The sequence below is a fragment of the Hemicordylus capensis genome, chromosome 3 (genome assembly GCF_027244095.1).
Source record: "Hemicordylus capensis ecotype Gifberg chromosome 3, rHemCap1.1.pri, whole genome shotgun sequence".
Classification (NCBI taxonomy): Eukaryota; Metazoa; Chordata; class Lepidosauria; order Squamata; family Cordylidae; genus Hemicordylus; species Hemicordylus capensis.
The window spans coordinates 291,738,424-291,764,560 of record NC_069659.1 but is presented as its reverse complement, the minus strand read 5'-3'; the positions used below and the strand labels follow the sequence as shown (position 1 = coordinate 291,764,560).

Genomic DNA, 26,137 nt, shown 5'->3' with positions numbered 1-26,137 from the left:
CCAGTACTTAAAGGAAAACAACTTTAATTCTAGAAGATAATATAAAGTGTTGTTTAAAGAGGCAACAATGTAGGCATTGCACTGATGATTAAAAGATATTAAGGTATGTAGGAATTATTTAGAGATCCTGACACCATCTCCCACCATCCATCTCATCCTTAATTACAGGCTGTTGCTTTTAAGAGGGAAATGAAATACAAGCAAATTACACATATATGACTCTTGACAGGGTGGATGACTAACATTCAGCTTAGACATTTCTATTTGATAGTTAGGATTTTTTTTTTTTAAGTACAGCCTACCATTTTCTACAAAAGGTCCAAGATGGCTAATAACAACCATAACTGAAAAGTTGTAGAAACCCAGCACAAACACACACCACTTAAGAATAATAGAACCCAAGAGAGTAAAACATCAGAAGTGCTATATGTGAGAGCCTGACAGTGGTGTAGTGGTTAGAGGACTGGGGAGGCCCAGGTGCAAATCTATATGCAGTAACCTGTGAAACACACTGGTGACCTTCAGCACTATTCTTCAGCCCAACTTACCTCACAGGGTTGTTGTAGGGATAAAGGGGTGGGGAGAAGAACCATGTATGCTCTCTTGAGCGAGGATGTGATAAAAAGTAATACAATTAATTAAAATTCAAAAGCTTGAGTGTTTTATTTTGCAATCACAGTCATGTCTCTGATAAGCTTATATTCAAATCAGCAATTTGTGTGTGGGGAGATGTCACTTGTAAAGATATTGGTGGTGGTCCAAGTGCCTGACTCCTCCCATGGACATTTCCAGACATGGGCTGACGTACTGCACAATTTCACATAAGTGAGAACATAACACTTGCACAGTTGTGCAAGTGCAAAAATTGTACTACTGAAGTTGTGCAACAGTTAAGCTGTTGAGTGTACACACACTCACACTGTCTTTACTGTTGTACAATTCCAGTTATGCATTTTTTGCACTTGCAACAGTGCTCTTTCACAACTGCACAAACATTACATCCTGCATGTGTAACTTGTAGTCTGTCAGCCATAATGCTTAGCATGACAATCCTGAAATATCTTCATTCACTGTTTGCGGAGGGTCCACACAACATTATAATCCATCTGTTGTCAACCTGTAGTTTCTGACATTTAGGTTTCACATTGATTAATGCAGTTTTCTGAAAACTGGTACATCTGTGCAATGACTGCACTTGTGAATTGTGTTTAGGCTCTTTTGACAGTACTAAAACTATGCACAAAAACACACGTGTGGAAATTGTGATGTAATTCCACTTTCAACTTAAAGTGGAAAAGCAAAAAGTGGGTGGTACTGTTGGAAATTCTCTGTAGTGAGAGAATCCCTCTCATTATAGCAGAGTGCACAGAAGCACAACACAGCGGAAATTTAGTTAGGCATGTGTGTATGCTGAGAGTAAAGTAACTTGGAGCCAATTCATAGTTTCAAATCAATATATAAGGCATTTATTAAGGAACTCCATTCTAGATAGGAAAGTGAGGAGTTAGGATCTCTAATCTATCTATCTAACTGGATGCAGATGGATTCTGCATCTTCTCTGCACACATGGTGCAGGGAGAGAGGCTTGCCATGTTGCAAGGTAGAAGGGCAGGTAGGGAAGAGAGAGAGAAAAGGAAGTTAGTCCCTGAGATTAGCAATCTACATCTCAAAGGGATAGCATCAGAGCAGTGGAGAAGTGATGACCAATGTCTTGATCCTCTAGCCCTCTGATTTACTAGTCTGTCCTCCACTGTCTGAGACAAAGAGACAGTGCAAAGTCCTTTAACTTCCAACAGGTACTACAAGGAGTGTGTCTGGAAGTGTTTATATTCAGTTCAGCTAAACTAGAGTTTGGTAGCTTGGCTTCCCTTTCTAGCATATGTGATTGTGTGCCCACTTGTGACACAAGGTATTCCATAACAAACTAGCAAACTTCCTTGTATGGAAGGTCCTAGATGCACCCTGGCCATTGTGACAATGGGGGGGGGCGATTGGGGACCTGTGAGCTTTAGAGGGAAGAGATACTTCTAGGACAGAAAGACTAAAAATAGTATACTTGAAACAGAGTGGGAAGCTGATTTCTTCTCAGCACTCCAAAGAAAGCAGGCTACTGTAAAGTAATTTTTTAAAAATAAAGTGTCTTTTCTTGACCCATTAAACATACATAATTAATCATACATCATCATTCTCTCCTGTCTTGTATTATAATTGTAACAGCAGTGCAGAAACTCTAGTGCCCTGTACTTAAAGCAGACAAACTAGTACTGTACATAAAAGGACTCGAAGGAAGTAAAGTAATTTTTGAAAAGCACAACTTTTAGAACTTCCAACATTCTTAAGCAAAGCCAATCTGTTGTCTCATATCTTTCCTCCAAAACTGCTTATCTTTCCAATATCTCACATCATAATCAGCCTTAGTCTTCACCATAGGGGAAAATCCATGGTTAGGTGCATTGGCAATAAGTCTAGAAACTGAACAGGAGCAATTTAAAGTTAAAGCAGAATTTATTTAATTTAAGGGAAGGTAACAGGGGGTGCAGGCCTATTCTATCTGCCTGCCGAGACTTGTCATCTAGCCCCTCTGCCTCCTATGGGCATTCCAGCACGGACGGAGTGCAGCCTGCTTGTCAGCTGCCAAGTTTAGGCCAGGCCCTTTGCAGATATGTGTTTGGGCTCTCTTTAGTGGGATGGCGCTGGGGGTGTGCCTGGCAGTTTGGGGGCAGTGATTACTGTAGTGGTGGGGAATAGAAGAATTGGTGCTTGCAGAGCAGCTGGCCTTTACAGGGGAAGCAAAATCAGCAATTTAGTAACTGTTTCTACTTCCAACTGCTCTGTCAACTTTCAGGCCTTGGGGAGCAGCTACAATGAAAAATTCCCAGTTTTCTAGTGCTCTGACCTCACTGCCCTAGAACAATGGGTAGGTACAGGTACTTCATAGCAGATTTCAAGCTCTGTAGTGGAGGGATGTGGGAGATTATCCATCTACTAGTTGGGCTGGGAGCAGAGCATTGTGCCGCCGGCTCACCCACCACCACTGCCTTTTTCTCCCTGGCCCGCCCCCTCCCCCCGACTCCTCCCCCCGTGCTTTCTGTCTGGTGGGCTCCGCCCACCCCCCCAAGAATGTGCAAACAGGTTCAATGTCAAATGTGTTCAGTGCTGAGCCTGTTTGGTTCGACAGTTTGGGATCGAACCGAACCATCCCCTGTTGGATCCGACCCCGGACCGAACACCCCCGACTGTTTGGGGGGTTTGCGGACTTGTGTGTGTGTGGGGGGGGGGGGCTGCTGTGCCTGCACAATTGGCCTCTGCATGGCCTGGGTCATGCAGAGGCCAATTGCAGGCGCAGTGGCAGTGAAAAGGGAGGCCGGTGGGGAGGAGGAACCTCCATGCACACCCCTACCCGGCCGGCTGGGCTTTATGCTTTCCAGCAAGTTGGCCCACAGGAAAGGGTATGGGGGGGGGAGGTATTTGGAAGGTCCGGAAGCCTGACATGTTCCCTTCCATGTAGTTCTCCTTCAAATAAATAAATAAATTTCAGAGCAGCCCAGCAGCATTTTCTTTCATAAACAGAAAGAAGTAATAACCGTTCCATGGTGTCCGGGGAGGGGGCATGGGTCATGCCCTGCTGTCCCATGAGATATCCTTTTCAATGATCAGCCTCAAACAGTGGCGGAGTGTGAGCGCCGGTGGCCCGTGTTCAGCTGCGGCGGCGGCCCTGCTCACCTCATGACGTCAGACGTGAGAGGTGTGGTCTGGCTCCCGAACGGAGCTGCAAGGCTCTGTTCGGCAGCAGATGGAGTCTAGCTTCTGAAGGGGCTGCGCGGCCCCTTCGGGAACTAAATGAAGGCTGGTGCTGCATTCACAGTGCAGCCAGGAGCGGTTCTTCCATGGGAAGAGCCCCTCCTGGCCGCCTTTGTTTAGCTCCTGAAGGGGCCACGTGGCCCCTGCAGGAGCTACCCAGGCCATTTTACTCCTAAAGGGGCTGTGCGGCGCCTTCAGGAGCTACTTAGGCTGGCGCAGCATTCGCAGCACAGCCAGGAGTGGCTGCAGCAGCCATTTAACTCTCGAACAGGGGCTGCGCGACCCCCACTTGGGAACTAAACCATCAGACACAAGGGGTGTGTCGGCCTAATGGTGGCTCTGCCCCTGGGCTCAAACTGTCATACTTCAGACTCATAATGTGAAGATCCAGCTCCCTTGAGAAGTCCATAATGCTGGGGAAAGTTGAAGGAAAGAGAAGAAGAGGACAACCAGCAGCAAGGTGGATGGACTCGAGCATGACAGCAATGAATGCACCACTGAGAGACCTTAAAGGCCAAGTTGAAGACAGATCATCCTGGAGAGAATCTATCTATGTGATCGCTAAGAATCGACAAAGACTTGACGGCACTTAATCAATCAATTGATGTGGTAGATCTTCTAGTTGCTTTGGTGCACATACCAAACAGTTGCATATACCAAAGCAAATGAAAATTTTATCTCAGAAAATTATCAGAACAATCTATCTCCAGGCAACAGTAAGAATCCCAAATCCTAGGCCCACCCCCAGACAAAAAACAACCTGTGGTGTTATAGTGCTCTATTACAGTAACTGGAGCTTCCCATTGATCTAACGTGCAGTTATTGTTGCACAAGAACACAGGGAGTTTTAAAAAAAAAAATTCATAAAATTACGGCGGGGGGCGGGCAGTCCACAAGCACCACGCATGCACACACAAATGTACTTCCCCCATTCTCTTCACTACCTGGGAACAGGTGAATGTGCTGATCGGAAGCAGGAGCCACATGCAGCGTCCTCTACATACCTATTGGCCAGAAATGAATGGGATGGATGGTAGGGGGAACCAGCTGTGTGTGAACACACTAATATTTGAAAAACCATAATGAAATGTAATCAGTGGTGTTTTAAAAAGCAGCAATGTGAATGGACCCAGTTTACTTCGATTTATGCTTATTAACGTATGCACATGCATATACACGTGTTATATACTCTCGTCCTAACTTACACCACTTCCTTCTGCAATAAAGCCCTCAGTCTGGGAAACCTCCTGGACAATATCTTGCCGTCAAAATGTTAACAGTGTGGTTCATTTTTGAAAGTGAATCGAACTATTTTGAGAGTAACCTTAATGAAAGATGCAGGGGGAAATATATGTGCCTTGCTTTCCAAAACTGCATGACTAGGAATGACGTGGACATGTGTGGAGGAAATGATGAGTAACATGCGTTTGAGATCACACCCCACCCCTCAGTCATATGCCACTGATAGCATAAGTTCTCCCCTCGTAAATTTATCTTACCCAAAATATACATTAGACTGATTAGAGAAAGTGATGGGGCGGTAAGGGAGCTAGTGGCTGAGCAAGGGAAATAAGAAGGGAGCCTAAAGCATCCCCCTATTTGTACAGTATTTTAAAGCAGTGAGATGTGGCTATTTTATAAGCTCCACCAATGGAATAAAGACATCGTGGGCAGTTCATTTTTGAATGAGGTTTGCTCCCAGGTCATTGCTCCTGGGACCGTGGACCTGTCAAAATTCGAACCAACTTTTATCTATCTATCCATCCCACTTTGAGAAGTTGGGCTGAAAAGTGGTATATAAATACTTGAGTACTAGTATTTGGTACTAGTACCACTAATACTAGAGTCGACACCGACTTGACAGCGCTTATTCAAGCAATTGATGTGGTAGATCTTCCAGTTGGTGCATATACCAGTTGCATATACCAAAGCAAAGGAAAACACAGTAGTACTAGTACTGCTACTAGTACTAGTAGAATGCAGTGCCCAAAGGAAGGAGGGAAAGTCCATAGGTGCTCCTGGTTTAAGATATCTACTCAAAATATTTTAACATAGAGTAGCCACGCCTTTGTACTCCCAGTCAGGGGCGTATCTAGGGTAGGGCAGGCAGGGCACGTGCCCCGGGCACCACTTGAAGGGGGCGCCATTTTTTAAATGATTTTTTTTTAAAGGCCATCAAAAACAAAATGGCCACCATGCATGCTCAAATGGCCTCTGTGAGGCCCTAGGCCATGCCAGGCCTCACAGGGGCTATTTGAGCATGCATGGTGGCCATTTTGTTTGTGGCAGCCATTTTTTAAAAAAATATTTTTAAAAATGGCCACCACACATTCTCAAATGGTCCCTGCGAGGCCCTAGGCCTTGCCAGGCCTCGCAGAGGCCATTTGAGTATGCGTGGCAGCCTCCAAAATGGCCACCACACCGATCTTTGCAGGCCCAAACAGGCCCAAAAATCAGCCCGGGACAGGCGGTGGCGATGAATTAAGAGGCTGGGGGGGGGGACTTTTTCAGACACCGCCCCCCCAGCCTTTAGGAAAGCCTCCAAAGGGGCTACAGGTAAAAAATAATAATTTAATATGTCACTGTACACATATTCAGTTTGGCACTATGTACAGAGAATCAGGGCTTGTGAATACTGAGCTGAAGCTTATGAGCTAGGATTGTATTCATTTGCTCTTACTTTGCTTCTTGTGATAAGTGAGTTAAATGTGACGTCTTAATAATATGGCTATTAATGGTGAGTTTGTCTTTGAATCAGTGTGAAATCCATAGTATTAAGGCCACTGGGAGTTTCTTGCTCTCTTTCTCTCATTTTAACTGTCTTTCTGAAATACTAGAATATATTCCAAGCAGTGACACAGTTTACTCTGCATATCCTTCAATTATTTTCAGAGTATCTGGCAAAAGTAAAATTCTTCATTTATTTTTAAAACTTATGTAATAGTGATGCTACAATGCATAGTAGGGCATTAGATAGGCACTTCTGTTTAGTTTTCCTAGTACACCTCCACATAGTATTTGGGTATTTCATGAACCCCAGAATACTGAAATTTGTAGTTTTCCAGCAATTTTTGGTCTGGCTATGTGCCTTGCTAAATAGTTTTTGAAATATTAAAATATTAATGAGCTTGACTTGTATTTTTGAGCTGATATTAGGGTAAAGTTATCTGAAAGATGAGTGTCAGATGTTTGGGCAGGGGGCGCAATTTCAGTGCTTTCCCTAGGCGCTATTTCCTCTAGATACGCCTCTGCTCCCAGTCCGCATAATTAATAAAATGAAGAGGAAAGGTTATTCCCAATGTGTACCAGTGCATTTGTGTGGGGTGTAGATTCACATAAGCAATTGTTACCCAAAGCGTGATAATCATTTTAGGCACATTTCCAAAAGCGGGACTGCAGTTCATGACGGCGAGTACAGAGAAAAGGGAAGACGGTTAAATCAAGTTGATTGATTCAGCAATTAAAAATATCTTTTTCTGTATACTCTTTACTGCGCTCCGTTTTTCAGTTCTGCAACAACCCCGGCAGGAACAGACCTTTTGAGCAGACTGCTCTGTTCATTCATGATGGCAAGGTTAAAGCAACGGGTAGAATCACTTCCGCGAACGGAAGGCGGAGCGCTGCGCCCGCAGAAAGCGAGGGGGCTCTTTTGGCGGATCTCCCCTTCCCTCTGTTGACCTCAGTCCCTCGCAGTCTGTTGCTGAGGGTTCCCCCCAGCCCACAGTGCCATCTTTTTATGGATAAAAGGGCTGCTGCAGAGCGAAGGGGAGATCGGCGAAAATGGCCCCTCCCTTCCTCGTGCACTCCATTGGAGGGAGTGCAGGTCTAGCCGCACGATGTTTCTACCCAATAAATGATTACGTTGGTGTCCAGTTTGTTCGCCACGCCAGCTCGAGTGTGTACGTATGTATCGAAAGGCGGAATATAAATCACGTTCACGCCACAAGCCAACGTCACACACCCTACATGGTGAGGGACTCTCTTGCTGCTCGTTGCGTGATGATATTTTCGAAGGGCTGTCAGAGAGACCCACCCACGTGCCTCGCCTGCCAGCTAGTCAGGAGCGCAGCGTTGATGCCTCCGGTCTCCTTTGGCCACAAACCAACCACCTACGAACCGTTTTCAAAATGGCTTTATGCATACGTAGTAGCCACCCCACCCCCCTCACGTTAGGACAAGCAGAACTTAGCCGAAGGGCCGATGTTTAGGCTTATTGCCTCCCCCCCCCGCCGCTTATCTTTATGGACAGGCATGCTAGGTGTGCAGAGCGGAAATACGAAGCAGAGCGTCTGCACAGGAACCACGTCTCTGTGTGTGTGTGTGCGCGCGCGGTAGTTTTTCCTGCTAAGTTTACAAATAGCGCTGCGGGGGTGGAGGCAGTAATGGTGCCGGCTTGTGTGACCACACAGCGTTCTGGTTCTGCGAGGGAGGGCAGAGCAGGGCGGACGGGCCGTGCAGCCGTTGGCCAACAGGTTCCGAAGCTCCTCCTGGCTCCACCAGCCGGCTTCTACCCCAAGCCTGCAAGGAAAAGAGGGAGGAGCCACGTCAGCCAGGTCACATGACTTTGCGCGTCGGCGCGGCAGCCATCTTGTGTTGTTGGGGCTAAGGATTGGCTTTGCATCCGCGACTCTCCGTCCGCGACCTCAGGTAAACCGAGTCGTGGTGGCCCCACGTCTTCCCCCTCGGGCGCGACCCTTTGCTGAGTCTCCGCTTTGCGTCCCTGTCCTGTGCCTGTCCTGTCATTGTGGCCCTTCTGCGTGAATTTGCCTAGGCCTCTCCCCAAGCACCGGCCTCCCTTATGGCTTGTGCCCAAAGAAACGCATGGGAGGTGGCGGAAATGGGCTCGGGTCTAGTGCTGAGCGTCGTGAGCGGTGCCATGGGCTGCTGGGTTGTCTGCGGTACGCGGGCGAACGGAAGGAAAGCGTTGGTGGCGCTGGACCTCCGGCGTGGCTCCAGACAGCTGTGGGCCTTGCCTTCTCCATGCGGCAAGTTGGCAGCCGCTGTTGGGCGGGTGGGTGATACTCCTTGGCAGACGGCTACAAAGGCGCGTGCACTTGCTCTGCGCCCCTGTGCCCTTTCCCCATGCCTTGCTCGCTGTGAGCACTTCCTCTTAGCCCGTGGGACCCTTCTCTTCCTGCTCCATGGCCATGACTTGCCATCACTGAGAGGGAGTGGAATGGCTTTAGCACTGTGGCAGCTGCTGCCCAGCGAGCCGATTACTCCAGCGTAGGAATAACACTCCAGATGCCGTGTAAAGAGTTTGAGAAATGGAGGAGCAAGAATGTTTAGTGGAAGTTGTGGGGTGGGGGGGTAGTGGTTAGAATGTGTGAATATCTGCTAGCTTCTCACATTTCAAATAGAGGCAGACAGCTCAGTAGAAATGACTAGTATTTCCACCAAGTACACGGGGTGAAGCAAAGGTAGCTTATGAACCTAGCCTAAGCAGATATTGGTGGTTTTCCAAGTACAGTGAAGGGAAAGAACTACTCAGTGTATATCATTTTTGGCTTGTTTTGTACTTTTTATCTGTACAGTGAGTTACTGTAGTTGCAGTTGACTTCATCCTGTAAGAACTGAAAGCTGCTAATGCCATGTGTCTGGTACTGTGGTCGATATCTTTTAACTGGCCTTGATCTCCAAGACAAAAACTGGGTGCCTTTACCAAGCAGGATACAGAGAAGCCCTATATGTCTCCCCTTTCCCTGGGAAAAGGAGATGCAGAGTTTACCTGTTTAGCCCTTGCTTGACTTGAGAGGCTTTGCATGCCTCCATCTAGCAGGAGCTTCCCTTCACCTCCTGTGAGAAAGAGAGGTGTAGGTCTTGTCCCTTGCTTGGCTGAGCTGCAGCCCTTTTGGGGTACCCTTTTCAGCTCAAGAGCTGGAAACAGGGCATAGCAAGGTTGGAGTGGGCCCAGAGACAAGATTTTAAAATGCCCCCCCTGAAGTCTCTCTCTCTCTCACACACACACACCCCACCTACCTATGTGCCACAATAGAACATCATCCTAAATAATTTTTTTAAAAGGTTTTGTAAATTGTGGGCTATGCAAGTCATTTAATGGTACTAAAGAAAGACATGCTGTTCTGGTAGCTCCAGGTCTCCACTCACATCAATTTTGGAGGATGAATATAACTGAAGGAAGCTTGGGCAGGTGCGTGGCTGGGGGATTCAGTCATGTGACTTGCCTCTGGGGGCTCCCCCAAGGCAGTAGTCCCCCAGACAGCGGTCTCCCCTTGCCCTATTATAGTTAGCCCCAGACTGGAAAGTATTTTGGAGCTTCCAGGACTGGCTTTGTGCAAGATATGCTGGCTGCCTTGGTGGCGCAGAAGCAGCTAAAGCCCTCAAGTCAATACTTTTTCTGGTTCCCCGGGTGGAAAGGGTGTTGAATTTGGTCCTGCGTCAGTGGGATGCTCCAGATGCCCTAGCAATACAGTGGCTAAAGCTCCCAAGTTTTCTACCCATGGACCTGGAGAGGGGACTGCAACTACCACACAATTGCAAATCATTCCACACCTACTTCTGCAGTTCTGGTTTTGGGAGGAGGGTTGGGGTTTGCTCTCTGGAGCAAATCACCTCTAATCTTGCTCAACAGAGAACAACTGCCCCCACTCACCAGGGGTGGGTGAAAATGTCTTCTTGTTTTTGGATCTTGGTCTGGTAGTTTTTTGAATTCTCATAATGCAGTGAAGCTAAGCAATGAACTACACATTGCCATCTTAACAAGGTTAGCAACCTGTTGATTGAAATATCAGAGTGTTCTCTTAACATTTCTTGTCATTGAGAAATAATCTTGGGTTCTGTGCAACATAAAATATAGTTATGCACAAATGATGTGTCCCTTCATTTTTGTTAAATACAGAATTCAGGGGTGGTACATATATTAGCTTAGTCAGCAGCCATTTGGAAATATAACATGATACTCTTGAGGTAACACAACAGCAAGACAATTTCGCAGAATGGAGAAATTCTGTACTACTTTTCCTCAGCAAGTGGGCAGCCTAGGAAAATTTTTGTTTGCATCTTCATCGGTGTTCCCTCTAACAGGGAATTCCAGATGCTGTTGACTACAACTCCCATCAATCCCAGCCAAATGCCATCATATCTGGAGATGCTGGGAGCTATAGTCAACAACATCTGGGATTCCCTTTTAGAAGGAATGCTGATCTTCATTGACATGGATACTATCTTGCAAAATTACTTTTTGTAATGGCCAGTGAGGTAAAAGGGGCAATCTAACATTTGTTTCCCTGTTGCATAATCCCTTTAAATATTTCAATAGTATTGAATTGCATGCTTCCTAGAAGAGATTCACTCACACTATACTTCCTTCAACTTTTGTTAATAAAAACAGTGGAATTGCCCTGACTTCTTGCCCTATATATTTGTAAAATGTGAATTCAGAAATATAAAACCGCCAGTGGTTCTGCAGGTTATTTTACAGATTCTCTTCAAGTTTTTGGGAATACTGTAAAAGTGTTAGAAAAGATCTCCAGGACTGGAAAAGCTTCCTCTTCAGTGCATTTAAGGGAATTGTCATTAAAGATCAGGCTGCATCTGTCAGGACAGGAAAGTAAAAAAACAAAAAACCACATAGAACCTAATAATAATTTCAGGTATTTATTCATAAATACTTGAAATGTCAGTTGAAGCTACCAAGTGAGGACATTGCTTCCGTAGCATTTTGCTACGTTACAAACATCTGAGATAAAGTCCAATTCAGACATTATGCTGTATGGACATAGTAGTAGTATTAGTATGTTTATTGCGGTCACAGACCAGATTAACAAACAATAACAATAATAAGAAAATTCAAGAATTTCAAAAGTTTACAAAATCATGAACTGTTCAAATTACTAATACAGTCTTTATGGAGCTTCGACGCCACAAAACAGAACTTTGCCACATTATCTGAAATTACAGGTTTAAAATTGGCCAGCATAATTTCCAAATAAAATTGGTCTGTGTGACCAGGATAAATGGCTAAAATAGGAGCAATAAATTTGGTACGAGCGTCCTTATAAAACTGGCAATAAAGAATAACATGGGTGATAGACTCAATATCCCCTGAGCCGCAGGGGCAACAGCGTTGATCATAAGGAAGTCGTTTGAATTTACCATCAAGTACTGCCGAAGGGAGAACATTCAATCATGCGAGGGTAAGAAATCTCCTAAATTTTGGTACCAAGATCTGGTCTAAATATTCAGCTAGTTTATAGTTAAAAGTTTGAGAACCTAAGTATATTCCCTTGGATAGCCATGCGGACTCCTCCTGCAAATCTATATCTCGGACCCATTGCTTCACAAAGCAAAGCGCCTGCTCTAATCCTCGCCAAATAAGATCTTCTTGAGATGTGCCCAAGTGATGCAATTTTAATTTCAGAGCTGATTTCCATTTTGAAATGAAACTGTCTGATAACACTAAAGGGGCAAGACCAGCCGGAAAGAAGACCAGGCTTAACCAAAATATAATTATGCAGTTATGCAAAACTATACTTACTGTCTGGACATACAGGTTTTTGTGTGAATGACTGTGTGTGCATTCATTTAAAAAGTGAACCGGGTACAGCCCCCCTCAAATGCTGGGTGCAGATAGGTGGTGTACAGTGTTCCCTCTAACGGATTCCCAAATGTTGTTGACTATAACTTCCAGCATCCACAGCTGCAATAGCCTTTGCTTGGGAATTGTGGGAGCTGTAGTCAGCAACATCTGGGAATCCCTGTTAGAGGCAACACTGGTGGTGTACTGCTGTACGAGTGTTGATCATATTGTGTGAATAACTGTTCCTATGTACACCATACACAGATTGTACATGGGCTGAACATAATGTGAATATAACTGTTATCTTTAAAAAATGTAAGCAACATGTATATACATTTGACTTCTCTAGAGTTCAACTTACCCTTCTTATGTTCAATAAATGATGGTAAAAGATGCATTATCTTTATTAAATTTTTAACAATTCAAAACATACATTATTTGACTTATTACTGTAGTTCAAATAATAATACAACTATGGAAAGAACAATTAAACAGGGTTTCTAAGATCATATTTTAGAAACATTTGTGCTGCTTGCTTCAGATCATTGAATATGTATACTGAAGTTATCCATTCCCAGAGAAGAAGTTCCTTCTATGAATATAGTGCATCTCATGTTACTAAACCATTTTATTAAGTTGTTATAAATATCCACTACCATCTGTTAGGCTATTATTTTCTATAGTCCAGGTTATAACCCCAAAGTCATTCTCTCTTTCTCTGGCTTATGAAACTGATCTGTTCTTCCTGTGCCCACTGTTGTACCCCTTGCTTGGTCTATCACCAAGGAGAGCTGCTCTTGTGGTAAAGGTAAAGTGTGCCTTCGAGTTGATGTTGACTCCTGGCAACCACAGAGCCCTTTGGTAGAATGCAGGAGGGGTTTACCATTGCCATCTCCTGTGCAGTGTGAGATGATGCCTTTCAGCATCTTCCTATATTGCTGCTGCCTGATATAGGTGTATCCTGTAGTTTGGGAAACATACCAGTGGGGATTCGAACCGGCAACTTCAGGCTTGATAATCAAGTCATTTTCCCGCTGCTCCATGATAGCAGGCATGAATTGTCCCCTTTGCTGAGCAAGGTCTGCCCTGGTTTGCATTTGAATGAGAGACTACATGTGAGCAGTATAAGATAGCCCCCCTTAGGGAATGGGTTCCTTCTGGAAAGAGTATCTGCAAGCCCTGGCATCTCCAGATAGGGCTGAGAGAGACTCCTGCCTGAAAACTTGGAGAAGCCACTGCCAGTCTATATAGACAATACTGAGCTAGATGTACCAATGGTCTGACTCATTATAAGGCAGCTTCCTATGTACCTTCACATGTCCTCCGAAGCTAATGCTGCCATTGCTTTCTGTGGATCACTTCCAAGGCTCTGGACTGGCTTCTTTCCCTGTTTCTTCCTGCTACTGCATCTCATTTAATGGAGGCCTCAGGTGATTTTGGGGTGCTCTGTGCTGCAGTGATTTTAAAGCCAGTGCTTATATTGTAAATCAGATTGAGGCCCCACCCACAAGCTGCTGTTGTGCATCCTTTCTTCAAATGTGGTGGTGAGGAAAAGCATATTTATTTATTTAAAATAGTTATACCCTGTCCCTCCAGTACACTATTGCTCAGGGTGGCTCACAACAGTAATAAAATAGATACAATATAAAGTAAAATATTAATAAAATCGAACAAGTTAAAAGACCAAGCTAAAATCACTTTTAAAATTACATTTTTTTAAAAAAAGTTCATATTAAAAGTTATTTTAAAAAACTAAGATCTACACATACTCCTTTTACCAAATATCTGGAGTGGGAAATCTGGCCAGCCCTTACAGTGAAGACAAAGTCGGCAAGTTTTGATTGTCAGGGGCTTGCAGGAGGTGTTCCATGGAACAGCTGACAAGATTGAGGCTCAGGAGAATGTCGTCAAGAAGTTTAAGTTGGGTCCAAGAATACCAGATGGATAGGCAAGTGGATTTGTGGCCATAGGCAGAGGGGTGGGTAGCATCGGTGTAGGAAGCAAAGGCAGGATCAGAGTGATGCAAACAAGGCTGAATTGAGATAGGACTGTGGAGAATTTAACAAGTAGACTCAAAAGCTAGAGGGACGCTGTTTCTGGGGCAGTTCTCCTTGTAGAGCACAGTTGGGTACCCTATGTTAGAATATACATAAGAAGGGACTTACTGCAGGTCTTGATCAATTTTCTTTGGATATAGGAGCCAGACAATGGGCAGTTGACAAAATTATCAGATTTAGTGACACACCTTGGAAGGGGGGAGGAAATGGGCTTATCTTTATCCCCTTTAAAGTAACATACTAGAACAGAAACAGAGCTGCTTGGTATAGGGATGTGCACAGAACCTGTTTGGAGGCCTTTATGGGCCTCCAAACTGGTTTAAAGAACTGGCAGTTCTGCCGGTTCGACAGTGGAGCACATCTAGTTTTAAGAGTAGGGGAGAGTGCACTTGCCCCTCCCACTGCTTTCCCCCCACCGGCGTCCGTTTACTTGCAAGTCCATCGGGTGGCAGCGTACCTCCCTGCCATCCCGTTGTTTGGATATGACCGGAAGTCTCAGATGCTCCTGCACGGGCATGCGCAGGTGCGGCAGAGACTTCCAGTCATATCCGGAGGCAACGGGGCGGCAGGGAGGTACGGTGTCACCCTGATGGGCTTGCTAGTAAACGGATGCTGGTGGGGGGAAGCAGTGGGAGGGGTCAGTGAACCCTCCCCCACTCTTAAAACAGCACCCCTCCCACCTTCGAGCCTCCACCACCATGGTTCTGTGTACATCTCTAGCTTGGGACAAATAAGTTATTATTAAATTACTTTGCCACTGAATATCCTAGTCTAGGCACCATGGTTAAATTTCTTGGCCCCATGGCTCCCGGGCCCCTAGGAATTGTCAAGACCGGGCCTGCCCTACTGGGTCAGATTCTTTAAGAGAACTATGGACCAGCTTGCTAGCAACCTTTCCATATTTTTTCCAGAGACTCCTGTGAAGCTAAGATCAATGAGGACAGGTTACAACTAGGACTCTTTTTACTATCCCAAGTAATAACTGGGCATGCTCTAATGCCCAGACACTATATGAACATTAACATTAGGTTTGGATCATACTTGGGATGGGTAAACAGCTGAATAGGTTGGAAAAATACTTAGAAGTTCTTGTGTTAAGAAACATACAGTGTGGAAGATCCTGTTTTATGCCATCCTCCTGAGGATGGCTGCTTTCCCACTTACTTTCAGGTAAAAGGCTTAGGGAATCAGATACTTATTTAATATATATTTTCTTTTCAATATTTGGGGTGGTGTACAATATTAAAAGCATAAAATTTCAAAATAAGTATCAACAATTAAAATAAAAAATGTACAACATGTCACAGACAGTTTAACATCAACAAATAATAAGCTAGCAGGAATAAAACACAAAACTTGTGATGGCTGATATCACTACATGATGCTTCTAGAAAGATGGTACTAATGTTTGTTGCACACATCATCCAGAAGGGGATTCCATAGCCTTGAGGTGACCGTAGAACTAGTCCTATTCCGCTGTGCTAAAATTCTTTCTTATTGAAGTGACAGGATCATTAAGAGGGCCTCTCCCATGGATCTTAATAGGCAGGCAGGGGGTGGGGTTGAAATGAAGAGGTGTGTTCTAAGGTATGTAGGCCCATGTTGTTAAGAGTTTTATAGGTCAATGCCAGCTTCTTAAATTGTGCCTGAAAGCATGCTGGCACTAACACTGTTGCTGCAAAACTGGTTAAATGTGCTTCTCTCTTCCCATCAAGAGTTGGGCTATGGCATATATAAATTTCAGAAGTATATACATAAGCACATATGTGTCTAAGCATCAGTTTTTGAACAGCCCTTGAAGAATAGCCTAGCATAGAGTAAAATAGTCAAACCTTGTGGTTACAAAAGCATGGATAAGTAGCTAAAATCTGATTCTTCAGTTAAGAGGTTCCCATGTAAGTGACAGAAGGTCCCACCAGTCACAGCTGCTACCTTTATCTTTTCCAGTAGCAAAGTTGAGTCCAGGAGCATGTCTAGACTGTGTATCTGATTGATGAGTTGGGTGCTGCATGATCACAAGTGTAGATTCTTTCACAAGATCATCAAAGTTGTTTACCATCTTATTTGGATCCAGCTTAAGTCTCATTGATGCTGAATTCATTCTTAAGCCTCATTGATGCTGGATTAGTGGAATGGGGAAAGAGAGAGTGTGCACTGGGAGAAGCTATCAAGAAAGCACTGGACTTTGCAACACTCCCTGTGAACTTGAAAGGTGGCACTGGAATGCAGCAGGGCTCTGTACTCTTTAAGGGGCTCTTGGAACTGGTAGAGGACCAGTTACAGATCTGGATCTGGTGCAGAGATATGCATAGGGATTGCTTGCCTCCACGTGGAGCCAGCGGGGCTATGTGTATTATTTGGCTTTGTCTATTCAGAACTGAATATTTGCACAGGCCTAATGCATTGCACAAATGATAATATAAGATGCCTTTTTCATGCCGCCTCAGGCATGAGTTTGGCTCCAGGGCAGGGCTGCACAACTTCAGCTCTCCAGCTGTGGTTGAACAACTCCTCCCATCATTCCCAGCCACAGGGGCCAGTAGTCAGGGATAGTGGGAATTGTAGTCCAGCAAGCTGGAGTGTTGAAGTTGTGCAACACTGCTCTAAGATTTGTGTGTTTGCCTTTTCAGTGTTAATTTTGCAAGCACCTATGCAAAAAGCATCGATGCTAATTTCAGTTCCAGACTTACTGGTTCATATAGATGTTCTAGATTTTTTAGCACCTAGTTTTTTGTTTTTTGTTTTAGCACAGAAGCACGGTATTGGTTTGAGAACTTTGGGATGCTCAAGTGCATAGTATTAGTTGAAGTCAATGAGCAGTTTAGAGGCTAAACTAAACTAGAGGCTGAACTAAAATACAAACAGGGCTTGGTTTACCTCACATTGAGCTACACACAGATCTTGCTTGAGTTGATTTCTCCATTAATTTTAATGGAGAGATTGCTTTTTGCATATATGGTTTTGTGTGTGGAAAGCTGCCTTTTCAATTGAACTGAATGAGACAGCTTTTGTGGACAGAGCATTATATGGTCACCATGGAAGAGCGTTAAGTATGAGAGAGGCATTTTCATGCAGTGATAATGAAATAAGAAAATAGTCCTTATTATGCTATGTAGCATGTTTGGCGATTTCAGGGTCAGACGGGTTGCCTATGGCATAAATCAGAAAGGAAGATTCAGGCTTTAGGATTCTCCTCAGCTTTGCATGACAGGTTTATTTCTGTCTCCCTGCATGACTTTGAACAAGCAGGAAAAGAAAGATTGTGCCGTTGAATCGGTGTCGACTCCTGGTGACCACAGAGCCATGTGGTTTTCTTGGTAGAATACAGGAGTGGTTTACCATTGCCTTTCTTCAGCGTAGTATGAGATGATGCCTTTTGCCGTTGTCACTGAAGTGAGCATCTTCCTATATCGCTGTTGCCCGATATAGGAAAGATTGTGCCGTCAAGTTGGTCTCGACTATAGGTGACTATAAATATATATATTTACTAGGCACAGTCTGAGAAGCACACCGGCGGGGATTCAAACTAACAGTCTCTTGCTCCCTAGGCAAGCTGCTTCCCCACTGTGCCACCACAGCTGATTTGAACAAGCAGACCATCTGGTAAATAACATCAGGATATTATTTATTTGTGCAGGGGTCTATAACTTTCGACTGGTTTGTCCTCTGTCATATGCAGAGGTCTCAGGAAGTGGTCAAGTCAGCCTGTGACTTCGCTGCTAGACTGGGAGATACTCAGAAGATTCTGTGAGTATATCTCCAGTTCTGGTGTAAAGTGAGATACTGATCTCTCCAAGTGCTCTGTGTGAGTTAGAGGACTTGGGGAGGGTGTAAAGGTCTTGTCTCTCCCACCAAGCATAAAGCAAGAAGCCCCTCCTATGCATTATCCACAGATGTTAGCAGATGGGTCCTGGTCATTGATGGTGACTGTGTGTGAAACTCTTTGTGATCTTCCATCTCTGCATATAGAATAGACAAAAAAATTTCCCCTCTTTAATTAATTGGGAAAACTATTCAGAATTAATTTTACTGTAGCTTGCTAAAATCTATGGCAAACTTCATATAACCTTAATAGCTTTGATTTCCATTAACAGTTCTCTTGTTGATATTGGAAAGATTGTATCATAAGTTGAATGTTTAGACAATGGATTGCATCTAGAGTAAAAGTTGTGCAATTGAAGTGCCTCTCCCTTCTGCAATGGGGAGATTTCCAGCAATTTCCCTTCCAGTGTTCCCTCTAATTTTTATCATCAGTGAGCGGAAAGAGTTTTGTTCTGGGTGGCAGTATCAAGGCAGTGTGCACACATGACTCTTTCTCACACACAGACACAGTGAAAGAAGGTCTCCACCTCTCTTCTTCTGCAGCTTATTAATCAACACTGAAACTAATTATCTGTGACTAAGCACCATAAATATGGAAGGAAAAAGTGCATTTTACAACTCTATTTTATTACAAAGTATACTACAAACAAGGCAATACTTCAACAAACAGTTATTGGAAGTGATAATACTTCAATATTCAAATAGAATAGAGCACTAAAACAAACCAAAAAGTTTAAAACAGTTAAACTTAAAAACATATAAAAAATTTAAATTAAAATAATACCCATAAAACTACCAAATAGCTAAAAAGCTTGGCTGAAAAGATTTGTCTTTAGTTGTTTTCTAAAAGCTGACAGGGATGGATGTAAAAATATAAAAATACAAAAATAAAACAAAGTATTGCAGGGGAGGGGAGGGAACTTGGAAGTTAAAATGGGAGCTGCATGGGTTTTTTTCTGTATGTGTTAAGTTTTTTTTTAAAGCACATATTTTTTTAAAAAATGAACTAGTTCAGTTAATCAACTAATAAGTCAACTTTCAAAAGTATATATTAATTTCTGTTTGGGTGAAAAAGAGGACAATTATCTTTCATTCCAGATTTGGCATGCAAGTCTTCCCTGAGATTGTGTATTCTTTCCATAGCACCATAGCAGCAATTATTACATAATTTATAAATATAAGTAATTTTTAGCAGAACTCCCACCTCAGCCTTTTGGGGTTCTTTGAGAGGGTGAGAAGGTCAAGCAAGATTCAGAAAGGTTCAGTTGCAAGCTTGTATTAATTGTTCTGTCTTCTTATGCTACCACAATTCCTTCCTCTGTTTGGAGTCCTCTGACCTGCTGTTTTGTTTTGCCGCACACAGTCTTGCGAGGTCATCCCAGGAAATTGTCTGTGCTTTGTGTTATAATAATACAGTGACTCAGCCCCAAACTTGTCTTGCAGCACTGAACCTGCATTCCCGCTCCACAGTCCACACCTCTGTGACTGAAGCAGCACCCAAATACCATTTATTTGTTTATTTATTTATTATGCTGCCATTCTCAGCCTCAGTGTAAGGGCTTCAAAGGTTGACATCATGATTCTTCGACGTGGTCTCTGTGCTTTACACGAATGGGCTTTGCGCCTGCGCAGAGACCACATTGGAGCTTTCAAGCTAGAGTTCTAACTTTTTGGCGGTAGCCCTGCCCCATGGTATATAGACGGCTGCGTGGGCTTCCCTCTTCAGTCTTTCTTCATCCGCGATAGAAGACACATCGTTAAGCACTCTTTGCTAGATTGCACTGTTAAGTATCTACCCTTGCTGGGTTTTACCATATATTTTGTTTAGTATTCCCCTTCATTAGCATTTTTATTTCGTCCCCGGTACCCCCCCTTTCAAAGTTTCCTTGGATTTTCGCCGTTCCGTTGTGGCCCTCGGGCCCAGCTTGCTACAGTTTCCTTGGTCCTTCACCAGCCTATGGCCAAGACTACAAACTTTAAGCAGTGTGGTCGCTGCAGATCTAAGATCCCCTTGACCGACAGCCACAAATTTTGCCTTTTTTGTTTGGGTGAGGCCCATAAGGTTGGTTCTTGCCCTCACTGTGAGGCCTTTACCAAACAGGCACGCAAGAATCGAGCATCGCATCTTCGTTCTTGGCTTTGGGAACAAGCCTTCAAGTGTTCGGACTTGGACAAACTGCTACTATGCAGGCCTCTTCGAGTGCTTCTCCTTTGGCCCAGGGCTTACAGCCCATTTCCTCCCCACCGGGGATATCGGTGAACACACCAGAGGCCAATGTACCGGTTGATCCTGTGGCTCGGGCTTCGACCTCAGTACCGAAGAATTCTGTGGCAGTGTCGATCTCGACAGTGGCACTCATTGAACTTCACTCCGTCCAACTGGCCAAGAAGAAAAAGAGAAAGAAGGCCCGTCTTGCTCCGGCAGAGCCCCCTAAGAAAAAGCATAGATCGACGTACGATACCAATCACCGATCCTGTACGCTCCAGACGGAGACTATTCTAGATGCTGAGGTGACTTATGCATCTAGTCCCCACAATCCCATTTACGAATCCGAGCGGGATTCTGAACCCGAGGCTCTTCCACCAGAACAGCCCTGTCAATGGTCTAATTGAGAACTTGAGGCAGCCCTCGATGAGCGCTATGCCCGTCAGGTTGAGGACGAGGCGGACTATTTTTATGCCCACCAGGAGCTTCGCCAACACTGCCGAACCCAGGCAGCTACTGAACTGCCCCTTCGGTGTTCTACCTTACCCCGGCCGTCTACCTCGGTACCGGCATTGGTACTGAACCCTTGCTCGGAGGCTACACCTCTTCCCCCTCCGCCTCCACCCCGAACCACGTCTCTGTTACCGCTACAGGTTCCACCGAGGAGTTCTCCCATGCAGGCAGCCATGGCTATGATCACCCTGGATTCTAGACCACCACCTACTCGGCTTTGAATCCGACCCCTCCCTCCTCCGATCTCGAGCAACTCCTCAGATTCGTCTCCGGATGAAGAGGGATCAGAGTCCTCGATTTCAGACAAGATATCGTTGGGCTCTTCGCCCCCTACACTCATTATGGAACCAAGGCCAACTCTGGAGGATTTCCGAATATACACTGACTTTGTCTCCTGTATGGCTACCTCTCTGGGAGTCCAGCTTTCCCAAGGGGATAAGTCAGAGCCAGATCCTCTCTTCCAATTAATTGAAGACGATGCCCGTCCTTCGGTCTCGCTTCCTTTGAATCCCTCCATCCTCAAGGTCACCAAGGCCTCTTGGTCAAAACCTTCCTCCCTTCCCCAAACATCAAAGAAACTTGATTCCTTCTATAGGGTGCAAGCTTCCCCTGACCAGGATGACTCCTTTCTAAAGCAGCACCCTTCTATTGACTCCGTTGTAGTAGAGTCCTCACTCTCTAAGTTCCGTGGATATACCTCTTCCACCCCACCTGACAAAGAGGGGAAGAAACTGGACACATTTGGGAGGCGTTTGTATTCAATTTCATCTTTATTGACCAGATTTGCAAACTATCAGGCTTACTACGCCAGATACCAGTCCTTTCTGTGGGACCATGTTGCCCCTTTCCTGGACCATTTGCCTGAGGAACAACAAGGTCCAGCTAAAGTTTTCCTGCGTGAAGCCATGCAGGTCTCAAAACAGGAACTTCATGCAGTTCGTCATTTAACAGAAGGCGCCTCTAAGGTGATGGCACCCTCAGTTGCTCTTCGCCGCCACGCCTGGCTCAGATCTTCCGGACTGACACCTGATGCTAGCTCCAGAGTGGAAGATCTTCCCTTTGATGGTTCATCCCTGTTTGGAGAAAAGATGGAAGATACCCTTCAGAAAGTGCAGAAACTTCATAACACGGCCTGCTCTATGGGGCTCCAACAGTCCTCATCCCGGCCTTATAGGCCCCAGAAATGGCAGCAACAGCCATACTCCTCGAAACACCAGTACTACCAACCACAAGACAGGTCCTTTCGTTCTACCAGGTATCAACCTTACAGAAGGTGCTTCAACTTCACCGGCTCCAAGCAGCAGCAGCGGGTCCAAGCAGCAGTAAGGGGTCCCAGCCCCATACTAAGAGACAATGACTTGAAAGCCCCTCCCAGCTGGGGCACCAGACTCTCCCCCTTCATCTCCACCTGGGAAAATATCACCACCGACTCCTGGGCTCTTACCATCATGAGAATCGGCTATGCTATAGAGTTTGCATCCACACCAGCCACCCCGGCTCTCCTCTCGGAAGTCAACTCCCTACTAGCAGAATTTGCAATAGAACTAGTTCACAACCCACAATCCCTGGGTTTCCATTCCCGATACTTCACGGTACCCAAGCCAGACGGCTCCCTCCGTCCCATCCTGGATCTCCGGGAGCTGAACTCCTATGTCACATACCGGAGGTTTCGTATGGTCACCATTCCCACCATCATCTCCCTCCTGCGCAGGAACCAATGGTTCGTCTCAATAGACCTCAGGGATGCCTACTATCATATCACCATCAGACCTCAGCACCATCATTTCCTTCGCTTTCAGATAGAGGACACCACTTACCAGTTCTGCGCCCTCCCCTTCGGGCTGGCATCCACCCCGTGGATGTTCACCAAATGCATGGCTCCAGTGGTGGCAGCCCTGCAGCAACAAGATATTCAAATTTTTCCATATTTCGACGACTGGCTCGTGGTAGCCAACAACCCACAATCCCTACTGAGGGATCTCCACACGGTCATCAACCTCCTTTCCAACCTGGGGCTCCAGGGAATTACGAGAAGTCGAAACTCAGCCCTTCCAGAACCATAGAATTTTTAGGGATCATCTTCGACTCCATTCAGTCAAAGATTTTCCTGCCTCAGTGCAGGATCCAAGCTATCCTGGATCTGTCATCCCACCTTCTCTACCACCCATGTCAGTCTGCATGTACAGTCCAGCGCCTGCTGGGCCACATGGCCTCCACCACCTACGTCCTCCCTCATGCTCGTCTGCGTGCCAGGACTCTTCAACACTGGTTCCTTTCCGTATTCTCCCCACACGAAGATTCCCTCACCCACACCCTTATGATCCTGCCTCAAGTCCTACGTTCCCTCCTGTGGTGGACAGACCCTGCCAAGCTCAGCATCCGCTCTCCCTTCCAGACTCTGCCTCATACCCTTCTTCTCACTACAGACGTATCCATGGAAGGCTGGGGTGCCCACACCCACAGCCGCAACATCCATAGCACCTGGTCCCTGACTGAAGCCGCTCACCATATAAACTACCTCGAACTGCTGGCCATCTTCAAGGCTCTAAGAACCTTTCTCCCTCTGATACGAGACTCTCATGTTCTGGTCCAAACGGACAATACTACTGCCAAGGCCTACCTGAACAGGCAAGGCAGCACCTCCTCCAGATCCCTCCTATTCCTAGCCATGGAAATGTGATTCTGGTGCATTCGCCATGGCATCACCCCCCTGGCGGTCCATATTCAGGGCCAGGACAACGTCACGGCGGACAGGTTGAGCAGGACTTACTCAACGTCCCACGAATGGCAGCTACATCCCCCCACACTCCGCTCCCTCTTCCCGCCGCTGGTTCCTCTTTGCATCAGAGACGAATGCACAATGTCACCTGTATTGCTCCAGGTCCTGGATCGGGCCCAACTCCCTCAGGGACACTTTTGCTATGAACTGGGTGGGACTTCTGGTCTACGCCTTTCCCCCGATTCCTCTGCTTCCTCGAGTTCTTCAGAAAATCTCCCAGGACCGACCGCACTGCATACTCATTGCCCCGTGGTGGCCCAGGAGGCCCTGGTTTCCCCGCCATCTCTGCCTGCCACACAACCCTCACCTCCTCTCCCTGCAGAATGGTTGCCTCCTCCATCCAGACCTACAATGTCTCCATCTCACGGCTTGGCACATAGTCCCAACCTGCCCGTAGACCTACAGAGAATAGTTAATGCTTCACGTAAACCTACTATCCTCACCTCCTATTCCCATAAATGGACACGTTTTCGGAACTTTCTAGAAAACAGGAACGTTCCCTTACACTCTGTCTCTGTAGAACATGTTTGTTCATACTTACTGTCCCTCAAGGAGGCTGGACTGAAGATGCCTTCCTTGCGAGTTCATCTCGCAGCCGTAGTGGCTAACTCTCCACCGTCTACGCCGTTGTGGTTCCAATACCCCATGGTCAAGCATTTTCTGAAAGGCCCCACCCACCTTTACCCAGACCCTCTAGTCATGGCACCTGCATGGGACCTGACCTTGGTGCTCTCCTCTCTCATACACCCTCCCTTCGAACCCATGGCCACGATTTCTCTGGACCTCCTTTCCTGTAAGGTGGCTTTCCTTATGGCTATCACTTCCGCCAGGCGGGTCAGTGAACTCAGAGCACTGAGGGTTGACCCTCCTTACCTGGTTTTCCATAGAGAGAAGGTCGTCCTCAGACCAGACATTGCCTTCCTCCTGAAGGTAGTTACTTCCTTTCATCTCTCCCAACCGATCTCCTTACCTGCATTCTTCTCTGAACCATCATCTGAGGCTGTACGATGTCTCCACACCCTCGATATTTGTAGAGCGCTCGCCTTCTATGTAGACTGAACCTCTGCTCTCCGCACCTCTACCTCTCTCTTCGTGCTTCACTCTGGATCCAACAGAGGCGAGCAGGCCTCTGCACAGACCATATCCAGATGGGTGGTTCACTCCATCACTTTAGCGTACCAGCTCTCCAAGAAGCCTCTCCTACCCTCCATCAAAGCACACTCAACAAGGGCGGTCACGGCTTCCACTGCCTTTGACAGGTTCATTCCTTTGGACGTCATCTGCCAGGCAGCTACGTGGGTGTCAATACACTCATTTATGCAGCACTACGCCCTGGATGTCTAAGCCAGAAAAGACACGCGTTTGGCAGGACGGTGTTACAGTCCACCTTCGCCTGATCCCTCCTCTAGGTGAACATGGCACGGGTGCAGCTTGCTATGCGCCCATTTGTGTAAAACACAGAGACCACGTCGAAGAACAACAGGTTGCTTACCTGTAACTTGGGTTCTTCTAGTGGTCATCTGTGCTCTTACATGCCCTCCCATCCTCCCCTCTTTTAATGTCTTTTCTGCTAGTCTTTCAGATTGGCGGACTCAGAAGACTGAAGAGAGAAGCCCGTGCAGCTGCCTGTATACCGTGGGGGTATATATTACCGCCAAAAAGTCAGAACTCTAGCTTGGAAGCTCCGATGTGGTCTCTGTGCAGGCGCAAAGCCCATTTGTGTAAGAGCACAGATGATCACTAGAAGAACCCAAGTTACAGGTAAGCAACCTGTCGTTCTTTTGAATTATACTTGGGAATAGACTGGGGACAGGGAGTGTTGCTCTTTATGTACCAACTTTCAACTCCAAAGTGTGCTGTGCTCCAGTGCTTGTTCCCAGATTCCCTCCCAGTTGGTGTTCCCTCAGCTCCGAATCCTGATATCCCTTTGATTTCTCCCCTGCTGCCTTTCCTCTGTCGCCTGAAACTCTGGTTTGTATTCCTTTGGTTGCTGCTCCCCCCGGCACCCTTTCCCCATTGTCTGTCAGACTCCAGTGTCCGGTGGTATTGCTTCTTTGCTGCTGCCGCCATGTGGACTCTTACCAGGGCAAGATTGATCTTGCCCTGGCAAGATTCCCGCAGCAAAGGGACTAGGAGGGAGCTGAGTGATTCCCCACACAAGAGCTTAAACGGAGGGGAGAAGCGGAGGTGGAGGGGGTGGGTGGGAAGGAAGGGAAGCAACTGGGAGCCAGCAGCCCCAGAGGAAGCGGCACTTCTTTGGAGGAGGGGAGCAGCAGCAGCCAGTGGCAAGAGGGCAAGTGAGCAGCCCTTAGGGTTTGCTGTGTGTGGGGCCTGGAGAGAGAATGTTTGTGTGTATGCACGCAGCTGCACACCTTAGAGGGAATGGTGTTGCCTTCCCACTGCAGTTCCCTGCATCCCGA

At 46.1% G+C, this 26,137-nt stretch overlaps 1 protein-coding gene across 3 annotated transcripts in view; it reads left to right on the top strand.

Annotated features, from left to right (window-relative positions):
- Positions 1-8,310: 8,310 nt before the first annotated feature.
- Positions 8,311-26,137, top strand: part of GIGYF2 (GRB10 interacting GYF protein 2) — a 144,877-nt gene continuing 127,050 nt past the window's right edge. For all 3 annotated transcript variants that reach the window (XM_053307978.1, XM_053307977.1, XM_053307976.1), the window contains exon 1: positions 8,311-8,448. The gene's annotated coding sequence lies outside the window, so the exon portion shown is untranslated. The remainder of the gene's footprint in view (positions 8,449-26,137) is intronic.